Here is a 12296-nt window from a genome sequence, read left to right on the forward strand (position 1 = left end):
GAAGAGATTGAGTAAAGGAAAGGTGGATGGAGGGCTAATCAAAATCTAAGAGGATATAAATAAATCTTATGGAAACCTACTTTTATGGATAATGGAACACTCAGAGCCATAGATTGTTACTAGAAAATTTTCAATGCCAGGGATGGGATACCTTCCAGTCTTCTTTTTTGTATGTATGACTAAGTCACATGGCTTATGCTAGTAGATAGGAAAAGTAATCTTTCATGCTTTTAACTTGTAAACTTCAGAACCAATCATGTGTATTCTGTAAGTTGTGATGGCCTAATTAATGGATATTTTACCCCAACTGCATTACAGCTGTTTTCAGTGAAGCAAGCAGTAATAATTAGGGATAGAACTGATTGTTACAATTCTAAAATCAAGAAGCTGTGTTTAACTCACGTAGCTGAGTATACAGTTTGAAAGATCTTTGAAGACAGAGAATTGCATACATATTATTTTTTGTGTTTTATTTTACTTCTTATTTATGAGAGAAAGAGAGAGAATTTTCCAGGGCCTCCAAGCACTGCAATCAAATGGCAGACACCTGTGCAGGCTTGTGTGTGTGTACAACCTCTGCACTGGTGTCACGCTGTATATTTGGCTTCTGTGGGACATGGGGAGTTGAACATCAGTTCTTAGGCTTTGCAGGCAAACATCTTCACTGCTAAGCCATCTCTCCAGTCCTACATACATACTCTCAAAAATGTGGTCAGTGACTTTGGGTATTTAGGTCCGTGGATGAGTGCTTGCCTAGCAAGCACAAGGCCCTGTGTACAGTCCTCAGCACTGAAAAAACATGGGCTTAATAGTTGTGATGCTATGAACATAAAGCTGTTGCCCCTCCCTATAGACTCATCTATTTGTATGGCAACATGACAGTGGATCCTTAAACAGTCCTTCTGACCATAAAGAAAAGAAAAGAACACTGTAGCACTACCTTAAAATCAACAACTTTCCATATACCCAGCCGGCAATGTTCCTTCAAGGAGTAGAGCCTTGCTGGAGGAGGTGTGTCAGTGGGAGACAGACTTTGCGGTGTTATAGCCTGGCCATATTGGTCTCTCTCTCTCTCCCTCTCTGTCTCCCTCCCTCCCTCCCTCTCTCTCTCTCTCTCTCTCTCTTTCTCTCTCTCTCTCTCTCTCTCTCCTTCCTCCCTGCTGATGCAGTGAGGTGATGTAGGCTTTCTGTGCCTGCCATGCTTTCTCCACCATGAAGGACACTACTCTCTAGACCTGTAAGACAAGATAAACTCTTTCCTTCATGCCTGCCTCCCTTCTTCCCTTACAGTCTCCCTCCCTCCTTTCCTTCTTTCCGTCCTTCTTTCCTTCCTTCCTCCCTTCCTTCCTTCCTTCTTTCCTTCCTTCTTTTCTTCCCTGAATTACTTCTGGCTAGATATTTTTTGTCCCAACCATGAGAAAAGAACTAATACTATAGTCAAAGTAATGCATCATTGCCAAAAATTAATGTATAAATTACTGAAAAATATTAAAAGGTAAAAAAAAAAAACAATTGAATCAATGTTGAAAACTAGATTCGAAGCTCTGATAACCTTAGGTTGGAGAGATTGCTTAGTGGTTAAGGTGCTTGCCTATAAAGCCTAAAGACTCAGGTTCAATTCTCAGAACCCATGTCAGCCAGATACACAAAGTGGCACATGTATAGGGAGTTCATTTGGAGTGGCTAGAGACCCTGGTCTGCCCATTCTCTTTCATTTTCTCTCTCATAAAATATAAATAAACTGACAGTCTTCATTTAGTTGTTGTTGATATGTTTATCTGAATAATTGCTAATATATATATATATATATATTTATAACTTAAAATTGCCCTATTAATGAAACTATTCATGATTAATTGTTGGCTTTTTGAAACAGCTTTGGTTGGTTCTCTCCTTGTATGTTAGGGATAGAAACCAGCTCCACCAATGAGCCACATCTCAGCTGAGTTTATTCTCCTTTAGACTATCTTCCTCAGACAACTCTGTTAAGTATCGCAGGCTATGTGTAGCTGGTATTGCTAGATAATTTGGATCTTGCTTAAATGGCAAGAGTTGACTTTAGCTAATTAGTACACTGAACTTCTGTCAGTGGAATGTTTAACTGAGTAATATTTTATTTATTGCCGTGAATGATGAAGGCTAGCTTCTCCATGTGCACTTGAAAGCTATCACCAGTTTAAGGCTTATAATAGCAGTTTTAATTTTGTGGGATTTAATCCTTAGAATGATCTATTAGGGATTTTTCCTTAGATCTTTAAAAGAACAATGAAGACTTCAGAAATGAGAGACAGAGATTAAAGCCATTAGATGCTAACTAGAAGAGAATAAGGAATATTTTATCACACCATATATCAGTACATACAATGTACTGCAATATAGCAGACACAATATAATAGAATGTACCACTACCTAAAAACAGTAAAAAAATGGATGTGACAACTTAATTCCTCCTGGAAATTGTGAAAGAACAGGAATTAGAGAAATTGGAAAGGAAAGGAAGAATAACAGAATTTCAGTGTAAAATATTTCAAGATCTTTTCCTACATTGTCATGTAACTATTAACTGGCCAGCTTTGATGCTTGCTGCCTTCCAAAGGAAAGGAAGGCAAAAGAAAGAAACAGTGGTCCAGTGGCATTTTCATAGCTAACTCTGGAATAGTGCTATGTGCCATCTGATTACCTTTATCTTCAGTTCAGCTCAAGGCCTAGAAGTATCAGTAAAGATTGTCAGAAGCCATTTATGACTTCCTTTAGGATGATGAGGAAGCAAAAACTCCAGTCTTATAAATATGTTTATCAGGGTCTTATCCATAAAATTCTTCCTCTTCTTTTCCTCCTAGACTAATGTTTTGGATGAATCTAGGCATTTTATGCATCAAAGTAGTTCTAACTTGGACTTACAGCCTCCCTTCCTCCTCTCTCTTTTTTCCTCCCTCCTTTCTTTCCTTCCTCCTGGAAAGTGTCCATTCAGTGTATAAACACCAAGTATTCCTTATATGCCAAACACTCTTCCAAGGACAAGAGTGTCAGTGGTAAATAAGACAAAAAAATGACCCAGGCCAATCATGGGATTAAGTTGGATCAAGTGAAAGGAAGTAAGGTATTAAGTGAGCCATGGTGTATCCAAAACAAGTCATGATATAAAGAAGAAATTACTTTCAAGAAGTCAGAGATCCCACATTTTTTGCACAGTCTCTAGTCCCATACAACCTCTTCAAACCCACTGGGCCAAAAGATACTCAAAATAGCTCCTGACACCGCAAGCCCACTGAAACACACATGCCGCCCTTCACGTCTGAAGTCACCGCACATTCTGGCTCCTTTGAGCCTCACAACCGTGTCTGTGTCCTTGTCATGTGGGATGGAGGGGTGAGAGACCGCGCAAGGCTCCAAAGCTGACCAGTGTGGCACCTGAACTCCAGCCCTGGTCTGCAGTGATGGGTGTCAATGTCAGTTACCAGGGGACGATTTCCTAGAAGGAACTCAGGAAACATCTGATTTATTAGGATGGTGAGGAAAGGAGTACTCTAGGCTGATGCTGCCAGCAACAGTGAGAACTTCTGGAATAGGGAGTAGAGAGTAGTAAAACATAATGAATTAAGCATCACAGCTGTCTCTGACAAGTTGCCCTGTGGAGTAGCATCCTAACTTCTACCTCCAGAAATTTCAAAGGTCTGATTTTATTAATCAGGGACAGTGGCTCTCAATTTACCAATTAAGTCCACATCTCTAAGGCATTACACTATGGCTGAATGGAGACTAATTTCTCCTTCTTCTTGGTAAACAGACTTATTTAAATGGACCACCATTCTCCAATTAACTGCTGGCTGAATAAACACCTTCTCACCAGAAGCCAGGTCTATATTTTGCAGGGCTCAGAAACTCAAGAAGTAACTTTCTAGAACTTTCCCAGGAGTCGTCAGTGGTCAAGTTTCCCTATCACCTGATGTTTGAACATTCAGAAGGATTATTATTATTTTTTTTTTCCGAGGTAGGATCTCACTCTAGCCCAGGCTGACCTGAAATTCACTATGTATTCTCAGGGTGGCCTCGAACTCATGGCGATCCTCCGACCTCTGCCTCCCGAGTCCTGGGATTAAAGGTGTGCGCCACCACACCCGGCTCAGAAGGATTATTCTTGCATATGTCAGACCCTTGCCTGGAAGAAGTTAGCACGCCTCTTTTATTGAATAAACATTTTATGTCACTTTCATTTCCTTGCCTGTAACTTCATCTTGCTTCCTTGTTGCTAGAATGCCTCCTGCTTAGGACTACTGACTCTCTCTAAACTCTGCAAGATGACGGCTTTCCTCTCATAGAGCAGAGAGCACAATGAAGGGCCATGGGAGGACCTTGTCTGTTGCTTGATTTATACCTTTAAAGACTAAGCTCAAAAAAACTGCTCTTTGAAAAAGTCAGTTTCATAGGATAAACAAAACTCTTTGGCAAGCTCAAGTCACTGGCTTTGGGGCTTAAATTTCTCAAGTCCCCAAAATCCAGAGATGTGGAATACTAGGGATGCTAGGGAATTGAAACAAACATGCTATCTTATCTGACTGGAAAAAATAAAAATAAAAATGTCAATTGTTCTGTGATACCCTGCTCCTGAGCCAGTTCTGCGTCTACTGCTCAGTGATGTCTGGCAAGAATGCTTTAGGCCTGAGAGTTGTTTAATGAACACTCTGAATGGCAGCTCTCTGTATCCATGCATCCCATGAGCAGATCCCATGGAGCACGGTTCCTAAATTTTAAATTGTTCTCACTTACACTCCAAACACAAACATCAGACCAACCACAGGGACTTTGTATGTATGGGGTACAAAAATGAAGAAATTTCACTGTAGGGGTAAACATCAGCAAATCAGAAAACTAAGGGATGACCCCAGCCAGTCCAAATGGAGATGGGCAGATGTAGTCATTAGCACAGTTTCCGATGAATAACCATACCCTTTCGCATTATTTTGATGCTTGCCTACTCTTGCACGCTGTGCCTCCTAGGCGAGGGAAAGTCAATATCAGCATCTGAAAATGACTGTTAATCACATTCTTGAAAACGATATTCCAGCAAAGGACAAAAGCAGTCCCAAATATAGCTGGAATGAAAGAGAGAGAGAGACAGAGGGGGAGAGAGAGAGAGAAGCAACCACCCTTGAAGCCAAAACAGCTCAAAGCCCAGCTGATTCGTAAAAGCCCTGGAAGCAAGGCAGCTAGCTCTGACTTTGTGACTTGGGGTGTACTTTATCCTGTGACAGGAAATTTGTACAAATGAGTTCTCCTGCATTTGTTACACCCATCAGGCAAGGTACTAAATGTGATCTTCATAAAGAACTGAGCCTTGTCAAAGGCTATCTTTTCGCTCAAAGGTCCCAAATGATAGGTGGGGAGAGAACTTCACACCAAAATTTACCTTGTGGAGGAAAACAAAACAAAACCCCTCACTCACTGAATGGTTAAAGAAGCTGAGAGACTTCATATAAGCCAGCCAAAGGTCAAGGAATCAATGACCTTGGGAAAGAGCATTAAACTAGATGTGTGGACTGGGAAACCAAGGTTGGAAAGGAAAGAAGGCAGAGAAATTTGATTCTCTTCTCTAAAAGATCAATTCCTTAGCTCTTTACCCATCATTCAAGGAAGATTAGATCTGAAAATGCCTTTGCTCTTTGGTTGACACATGCCAACACTAAAAGGCTAACATATTAGTGGGTGGTGGCCTGTAAATTCCAACAAGCCACATTAGATAATTAGATATTTTGAGGATTCCAAGGTTACCCACCGGGTGCCTTCAGCTCACAGGACCATACAATCCCCTTGCTATGCAAATATCTACATACGTGCAAAGCCGTATATAAAAACTCACTTCCCAGCTGCATACTTTACTGAGCAAACAACTCATTCTCTGACTGCCACTGAGGGAAGCCTGTGAGTGTAATGATGAAAACCGGGCATCCAACCGATGCTCCTGAATTCGGGTTTTGTTTGCAATCACAAAGGAATTCCCAAACGAAGTAAGACTTACCTGGTATTCAATCCATGGGTTTTCAGGTGGGCACTCCAGTGCCAGGAAGTAAAGCTAGCATTCCTCAGAATACATCTGAGTTGTGCATGTGGGGAACTGTGTAGTAAGCAGAATGATTGCACTGGTTTAGAGTGAACAGGGGATGTGTGTGGTGAACCATGGCATAACAGTCCACTCCCTAGTGCTGAGTCCTGAATGCACTGACTTTCCACATTCACTAGATATTCTCCCAAGGAAGCCAGAAATCCTTACTCTCCATTTCCGTTTAGAGGTACTGTTTACTCTCTTGGTTCGGGGATTGGTTTTTAAGTCTTCACTGTGATTACCCCACACATCATACACTCAGGTCCTCACTGCGGACCCCGTACCCCACATGCACATAGGCCTCTCTGTGTTGATACTGCAAGAGGTACCGTATACCCCACACACTCAGGTCCTCACTGTGGACCCCGTACCCCACATGCACATAGGCCCTCTCTGTGTTGATACTGCAAGAGGTACCGTATACCCCACACACTCAGGTCCTCACTGTGGACCCCGTGCCCCACATGCACATAGGCCCTCTCTGTGAGCACTGCACAATCGAGCTCCTCATCTCAATCCTCCTGGTATTACTCTGTGATCCCTGAGTGCTCACTTTGGTCAGAAATTTTCTCCTCTGGTCCTGTGACTCTTATCTTCCCTTCTTTCTCTTCCAGCTTTTGATCACTTCTGAATAAGTCACTCATTTGGACTGCTCATGTCTCTAAAATTGATACATTTTTCCTAGCTAGCCTTGTCCTAACTTCTTATTTTCCCTCATAACTACCTAATTCTTTGAAGCCCTAGTCACCATTAAAACCAAAGACATATCCCTGTTTTGAAGTGAATGAAACTCATGAAATTGAAGGATTAAACATGAACTTATAAATGAAATTTTGCAGGGGTCCATGCAAATGATATAAGTAGCTTCTTGAATTTTATTATGTTCTCATTAATTCTAGAGCTCTCTTTTTTCTAGTAGCTGGCCATAAGAGGTTTCAGGGCAACTTTCTGAGAAACCTATCTATCTCCAGAGTATTTAAGAATTTACTTTCCTAAAGAATTTACTAAAACTTAAAATGTTTATGCCCATAGTGGTACAATCAATATCTTCTTATATAAATAATAAAAGTGCTGATAAGACCAGAGAGGCACCAAGCCTCTGATGCATGAAATTTGAGGAAAAAGAAGCTTATTAAACAAGTTATTCTCTTGGAAATAGTGACGAATACGGTCTAACTTGATAGCAATTGTAAACCAGTTTCTAGCCTGAGTATATTGGACATCCTTCACATGGGTTTCAGACAGAAAGAAATTCAGAAGCCAAGTCTGGAGACTAAGTTAGATTAAGGAGAATGGAGAGAATGGGGACCTTTCTCGCAGTCTCCTTTGTGTGGCTGGCACAAAGCACCCTGACCAAATCAGCTTGTGGGAAGGAAGGGATTATTTTGGCTTAGACTTGAGGGGTAAGCTCCATGATGCCAGGGTAAACATGGCATGAGCAGAGGCAATAGCACCCATAAGCCCCCCTCCAACACCATTCCAATTCTCAAGCTGCCATCAGCTAGGGATCGAATGTTTAGAACATGTAAGTTTATGGGAGACACCTGAACCAAACCACCACAACCTTCTCTCTTTCCTTCTTTCTACAGATCATTGGGATGCATGCCCCAACTTCACCTTCAGCCCACCTTCCCTTCAGTAGCTACATTTAGCCAGGAGCTTTTCAGGCCAACATCATAGATGCTATGATTACAAAATACTACCTCATTATGCCCTTTTCATTTCTAGCAATTTCATGGGACGGTGAGAACTGTATGGGTAGCTTAGACAAGAGAAATGTGTGATCTTAGTTCAGGGCCTCGGAAGCTCCAGATCAAGATGTTGGTGGGGTTGGTGCACACGGGGATATAAGGAAAGAACCTGCTGCACACCTTTTCTGAGGCTGGCCAGTGGCTCTCCTCTTTCTGAGTCTCTTCATGTTGTCTTCACTCAGTGTGCACCTGTGCCTCATCCAACTTTTACCTTGTTACAAGGATGTCATCTATACTGGACTAGAGCCACCCTAATGAGTTCATTTCAATGTGGTTATCTCAAAAAGACTTCATCCTTCAAATAACCTCACATTCTGAGGTTCTGGAGATCAGGATTCCAGCATGTTTTTGGCAGTGGGTAATAATTTGGATGGAAAATATACTCTGGTTCATATGTTTGAATACTTGGTCTCCAGCTAATGAAGCAGCTTTGGGAGGTTATATAACCTCCAGGAGATAAGGCCTAGCTGGAAGACGCCAATGGTCACTGAGGGGTGAGCACATTTTTCCCTATCTCATCTCTGTTCCATGTTCTGCCAAGATGTGAGGCAGTGAGAAGTCCAAGCTGCTTGTCTCTGACAATCTGAAGCTGCCTGCTGTGATGCCTTCCTGGCTATGATAGCCTGAATCCCAAGAAACTGTGAACCAAGATAAATTCTTCCACCCTTTAAATTGTTTCTGGTTCTATATTTGGTCACAACAACAACAACAACAAAAAAAAAATAAACCAGTAATAGTAGGTTTACAATGGCACCTGTAGGTAGGATGATCACCAGCTTTCAATGTTACACATTAGGAGAAATAAACAGCTAAGGTGATCACTAGCAAGTTCACCGTACAAGCAGATACAGAGCTATGGTGCCAAAGTAATACCTGAAGAATGCACTCATTAAGAGGGAAAAAAAAAAAAACATAAAGGTTTAAGAACAGACATCATATTGAATGACCATTAACCTAAACTTGGGAAAGGATGGTGTGAAAGAGTAAACCCTTTTCTTTCTTGTCCATTGACATTTTAATAAGTTAACAATATGTTCTAGCTTTCTTGTGCACAAGGGCCCCATATCTCACATAAACTATAGGTCTTTTAAATGCTTCTATGCTAGAAATTTTGGGGATCACAGACAGACAGAGCACATTCATACGCTTTACTCCTAAAGCATGATGTGATGTTGATGTGCATTTTCTTCTTTAGTGAAAATTGTGAAGAGCTAATTTCATAGAGCATCCATTAACAACACAAACATTAAATAGAACATGAGGTCATTTTCACTGTCAGAAGGGTCTATTACTATTTCTAGAATGCCACCTCTCTGAATCACTGATCAGGTACATTGGTCCACCATTCTGAAATCTAGCATTTCAACTCATCTCCTCATCTCTTACCACGAAAGAGAGGGGCTCAGTCATTAGTCTTCCAGAGGGGAAGAAAGGGTGAACAGGAAATGATAACGATGGAGAAGAAATCAGGGCAGAGCCAACAATCAGTACACATGGTGCAGCTGACTGACAGCAGGTGCTTCTTCAGGTGGGCAGTGATTGGCCAGTTATGTCGGCTGGCTGCTTGGGGCCGAGCATTCTTCCTTTGTTTCTTTCAGACATCTGCTTGGAGAATTCCTTTGGCCTTTGGTTTTTACCCACTCTCCCCTCTTCCCAAAATAAAACCTACATTTTGTGACTACTGTGGGTTCTTATTTTAATTTAAAGTTTGATTTAAATTTGGAACCTGCATAAGACTTTTGACATTTATTTCTGGGGGTGTTTTCTGAAGCTCGATGAAGTGGGTGTTGATTGACAGGCAGGTTGCCATGGAAATAGCTGTCATAGCAGAGACTAAAGCTTTATTTCATACTCTTCTTTTGTCAGGCAAAGATTTGTGGGATATTTTAAAAATAGTCTAAGTGTTCCAGAGTTAATGGGAAACCGTTCGGTGACTCTTTTCTAACATTCCAATCAGAACCTGCAATTGTTTCTGTTCTGTTCTCTACTGTTCTGAATAATATGTATTGCTAACTTTCTGCTAAGACTGGTGCTTTTTGGAACTATTTTCTCTCATTTGTTGTTCATCCCACTGCCCCATAATACTGGGCCCCTGCAAAACCACACAGGTAAGGAAACTGACAGAAATAGAAAGCACTGAACTGTCTTCCTAAAGAAATTCTCAACTAGTATAAGCCATGCTCTTGGGAAGTACGTGAACTCTAGCCTGGGATTGATTCATTTTAAAGACTTTTTTTTTGCTTGTATGTATATGTGTAATGTTGTATCTACATGTGTGAGTACAGCGTAGTGAATGTGTTATCTATATATACAGTGTAGTGCAATGTGGTGTGTACATGTGTGAATACAGCATAGTATAATGTGTGTACATGTGTGAGTACAGTGTAGTGGAATGTGGCATGAGTACAGCATAGAGGAATGTGGTGTGAGTACAGCGTAGAGGAATGTGGTGTGAGTACAGCGTAGTGGAATGTGGTGTGAGTACAGCGTAGTGGAATGTGGTGTGAGTACAGCGTAGTGGAATGTGGTGTGAGTACAGCGTAGTGGAATGTGGTGTGAGTACAGCGTAGAGGAATGTGGTGTGAGTACAGCGTAGTGGAATGTGGTGTGAGTACAGCGTAGTGGAATGTGGTGTGAGTACAGCGTAGTGGAATGTGGTGTGAGTACAGCGTAGAGGAATGTGGTGTGAGTACAGCGTAGAGGAATGTGGTGTGAGTACAGCGTAGCGGAATGTGGTGTGAGTACAGCGTAGCGGAATGTGGTGTGAGTACAGCGTAGCAGAATGTGGTGTGAGTACAGCGTAGCGGAATGTGGTGTGAGTACAGCGTAGCGGAATGTGGTGTGAGTACAGCGTAGCGGAATGTGGTGTGAGTACAGCGTAGCGGAATGTGGTGTGAGTACAGAGCAGAATGTAGTTTCTCACGCCATTGTTCTTCTATCAAGTCTTATTTTGAGCTAGAGCTTCTTTACTGATTTTGCAGCTTGAGGGCCACAAATGTACAATGCTCCCAGGTTACGAGACTGGGTGACAGTCATGCGTGGCCATGCTCAACTCTTCATGGGATCAAGAGACTGAAACCACGGTGGTCTCAGCCAGTTCCCTTAGGATCTCATGCTTTGCAGAAAGTGTAATTAACTGCTAAGCCATCTAACCCGTCCTCATTTAAGGGTATTTTTTTTTTTTTTACAGTTATAGATGGACATTTATTTAAAAATCTGATCTACCAATTACCGTTTTCCACCAACTCTGGGAGCAGAAACCTTCACAGGCTTCACCATCTTTTGCTTAGGTGCTGCCTTTGTGGGAGCCTTAGCAGCAGCCATCGCTGTCTTCTTTGATGCCTGCTTTGCTTTTTTTTGCTTCCTTGGCAGCCCTGATAGCCTGCTCTCACTGGGCCTTCCTGACTTCCGGTTTCTGGTTCCTCTTGGCCATGATGTCAGCAAGAGATGCCCTAGTGATGGTCCTCTGGAACTTGTCTGCACACCGGGTTCTCTTCTTCTGAATTTCCTCTGACTTTCCCTTTTTGTGCTTTCTTCTGTAGAGGACAGTCCAATTTATCTGTCGAGGATTCTTCTTGGAATGGAATGCTGACTCGCATTTTGCATTAATAAACTGGAAAACCTTGCCGTCGGGCCTGGCATAGTGCCGCCTGTGTCTGGCGTAGATCTTGTACCCGCTGAAACTGCACAGCTCGACCTTCAGGGCGATGGCAGCGGCCAGGACGGAGGGAAGATGGCGATCATTTAAGGTTTTTTTAAAAAATATTTTTATTTATTAGAGAGAGAGAGAGAGAGAGAGAGAGAGAATGAGCACATCAAGGCCTCCAGCCACTGCAAACGAACTCCAGAGCATGTGCTTCCTTGTGCATCTGGCTTACATTGGTCCTGGGGAATCTAACATGGGTCCTTTGGCTTTGCAGGAAACTGCCTTAACCACTACGGCATTTTCCCAGCCCCTCACTTTAGTGTTTTTAAGAGAACACTGAGGTGATGAGAAGACGCATCTATATTAAAAGAGGAGTGTTTGGGGATGGAATGATGGCTCTGTGGATAAATGTTTGGCATGGGAGTCTGAGAACCTGAATTTGGATCCTGAGGACCCACATGAAAGCCAGAAGCTGGCAGGATTCAATAATCCCAGGACACCTACAAGGAGGGAGGCGAGACAGGAGAAGTACCTGGAAGCTTGGGTATAGAGGGTGAACCCTGACTCAAATGAGGGGGAAGATGAGGTACAACTCAAACGCTATCCTCTGACCTCCACATCCATGCTGTGGCACACCTGTTCCTGTGTTCACACACACACAAACCCCCACATGCACATGTGCACATGGACATGCACACCAAATAAATACATTTTAAGAAGAGGAGCAGCTAGGTTTCCTTGGACTTCCACTGGGTTTACTTATTCTTCTTTCTTTTACTTCTGTTCAACCTTTACTACT

General features: G+C 42.2%; 1 protein-coding gene and 1 pseudogene across 4 annotated transcripts in view; both read right to left on the reverse strand.

The window, feature by feature from the left end:
• Esrrg (estrogen related receptor gamma) overlaps positions 1-12296 on the reverse strand; it is a 606145-nt gene that overhangs the window by 515958 nt on the left and 77891 nt on the right. The gene's annotated exons all lie outside the window — the stretch shown is intronic.
• LOC101603181 lies at positions 11063-11578 on the reverse strand (annotated as a pseudogene).

The sequence above is a fragment of the Jaculus jaculus genome, chromosome 1 (assembly GCF_020740685.1).
Source record: "Jaculus jaculus isolate mJacJac1 chromosome 1, mJacJac1.mat.Y.cur, whole genome shotgun sequence".
NCBI classification, from domain to species: Eukaryota; Metazoa; Chordata; class Mammalia; order Rodentia; family Dipodidae; genus Jaculus; species Jaculus jaculus.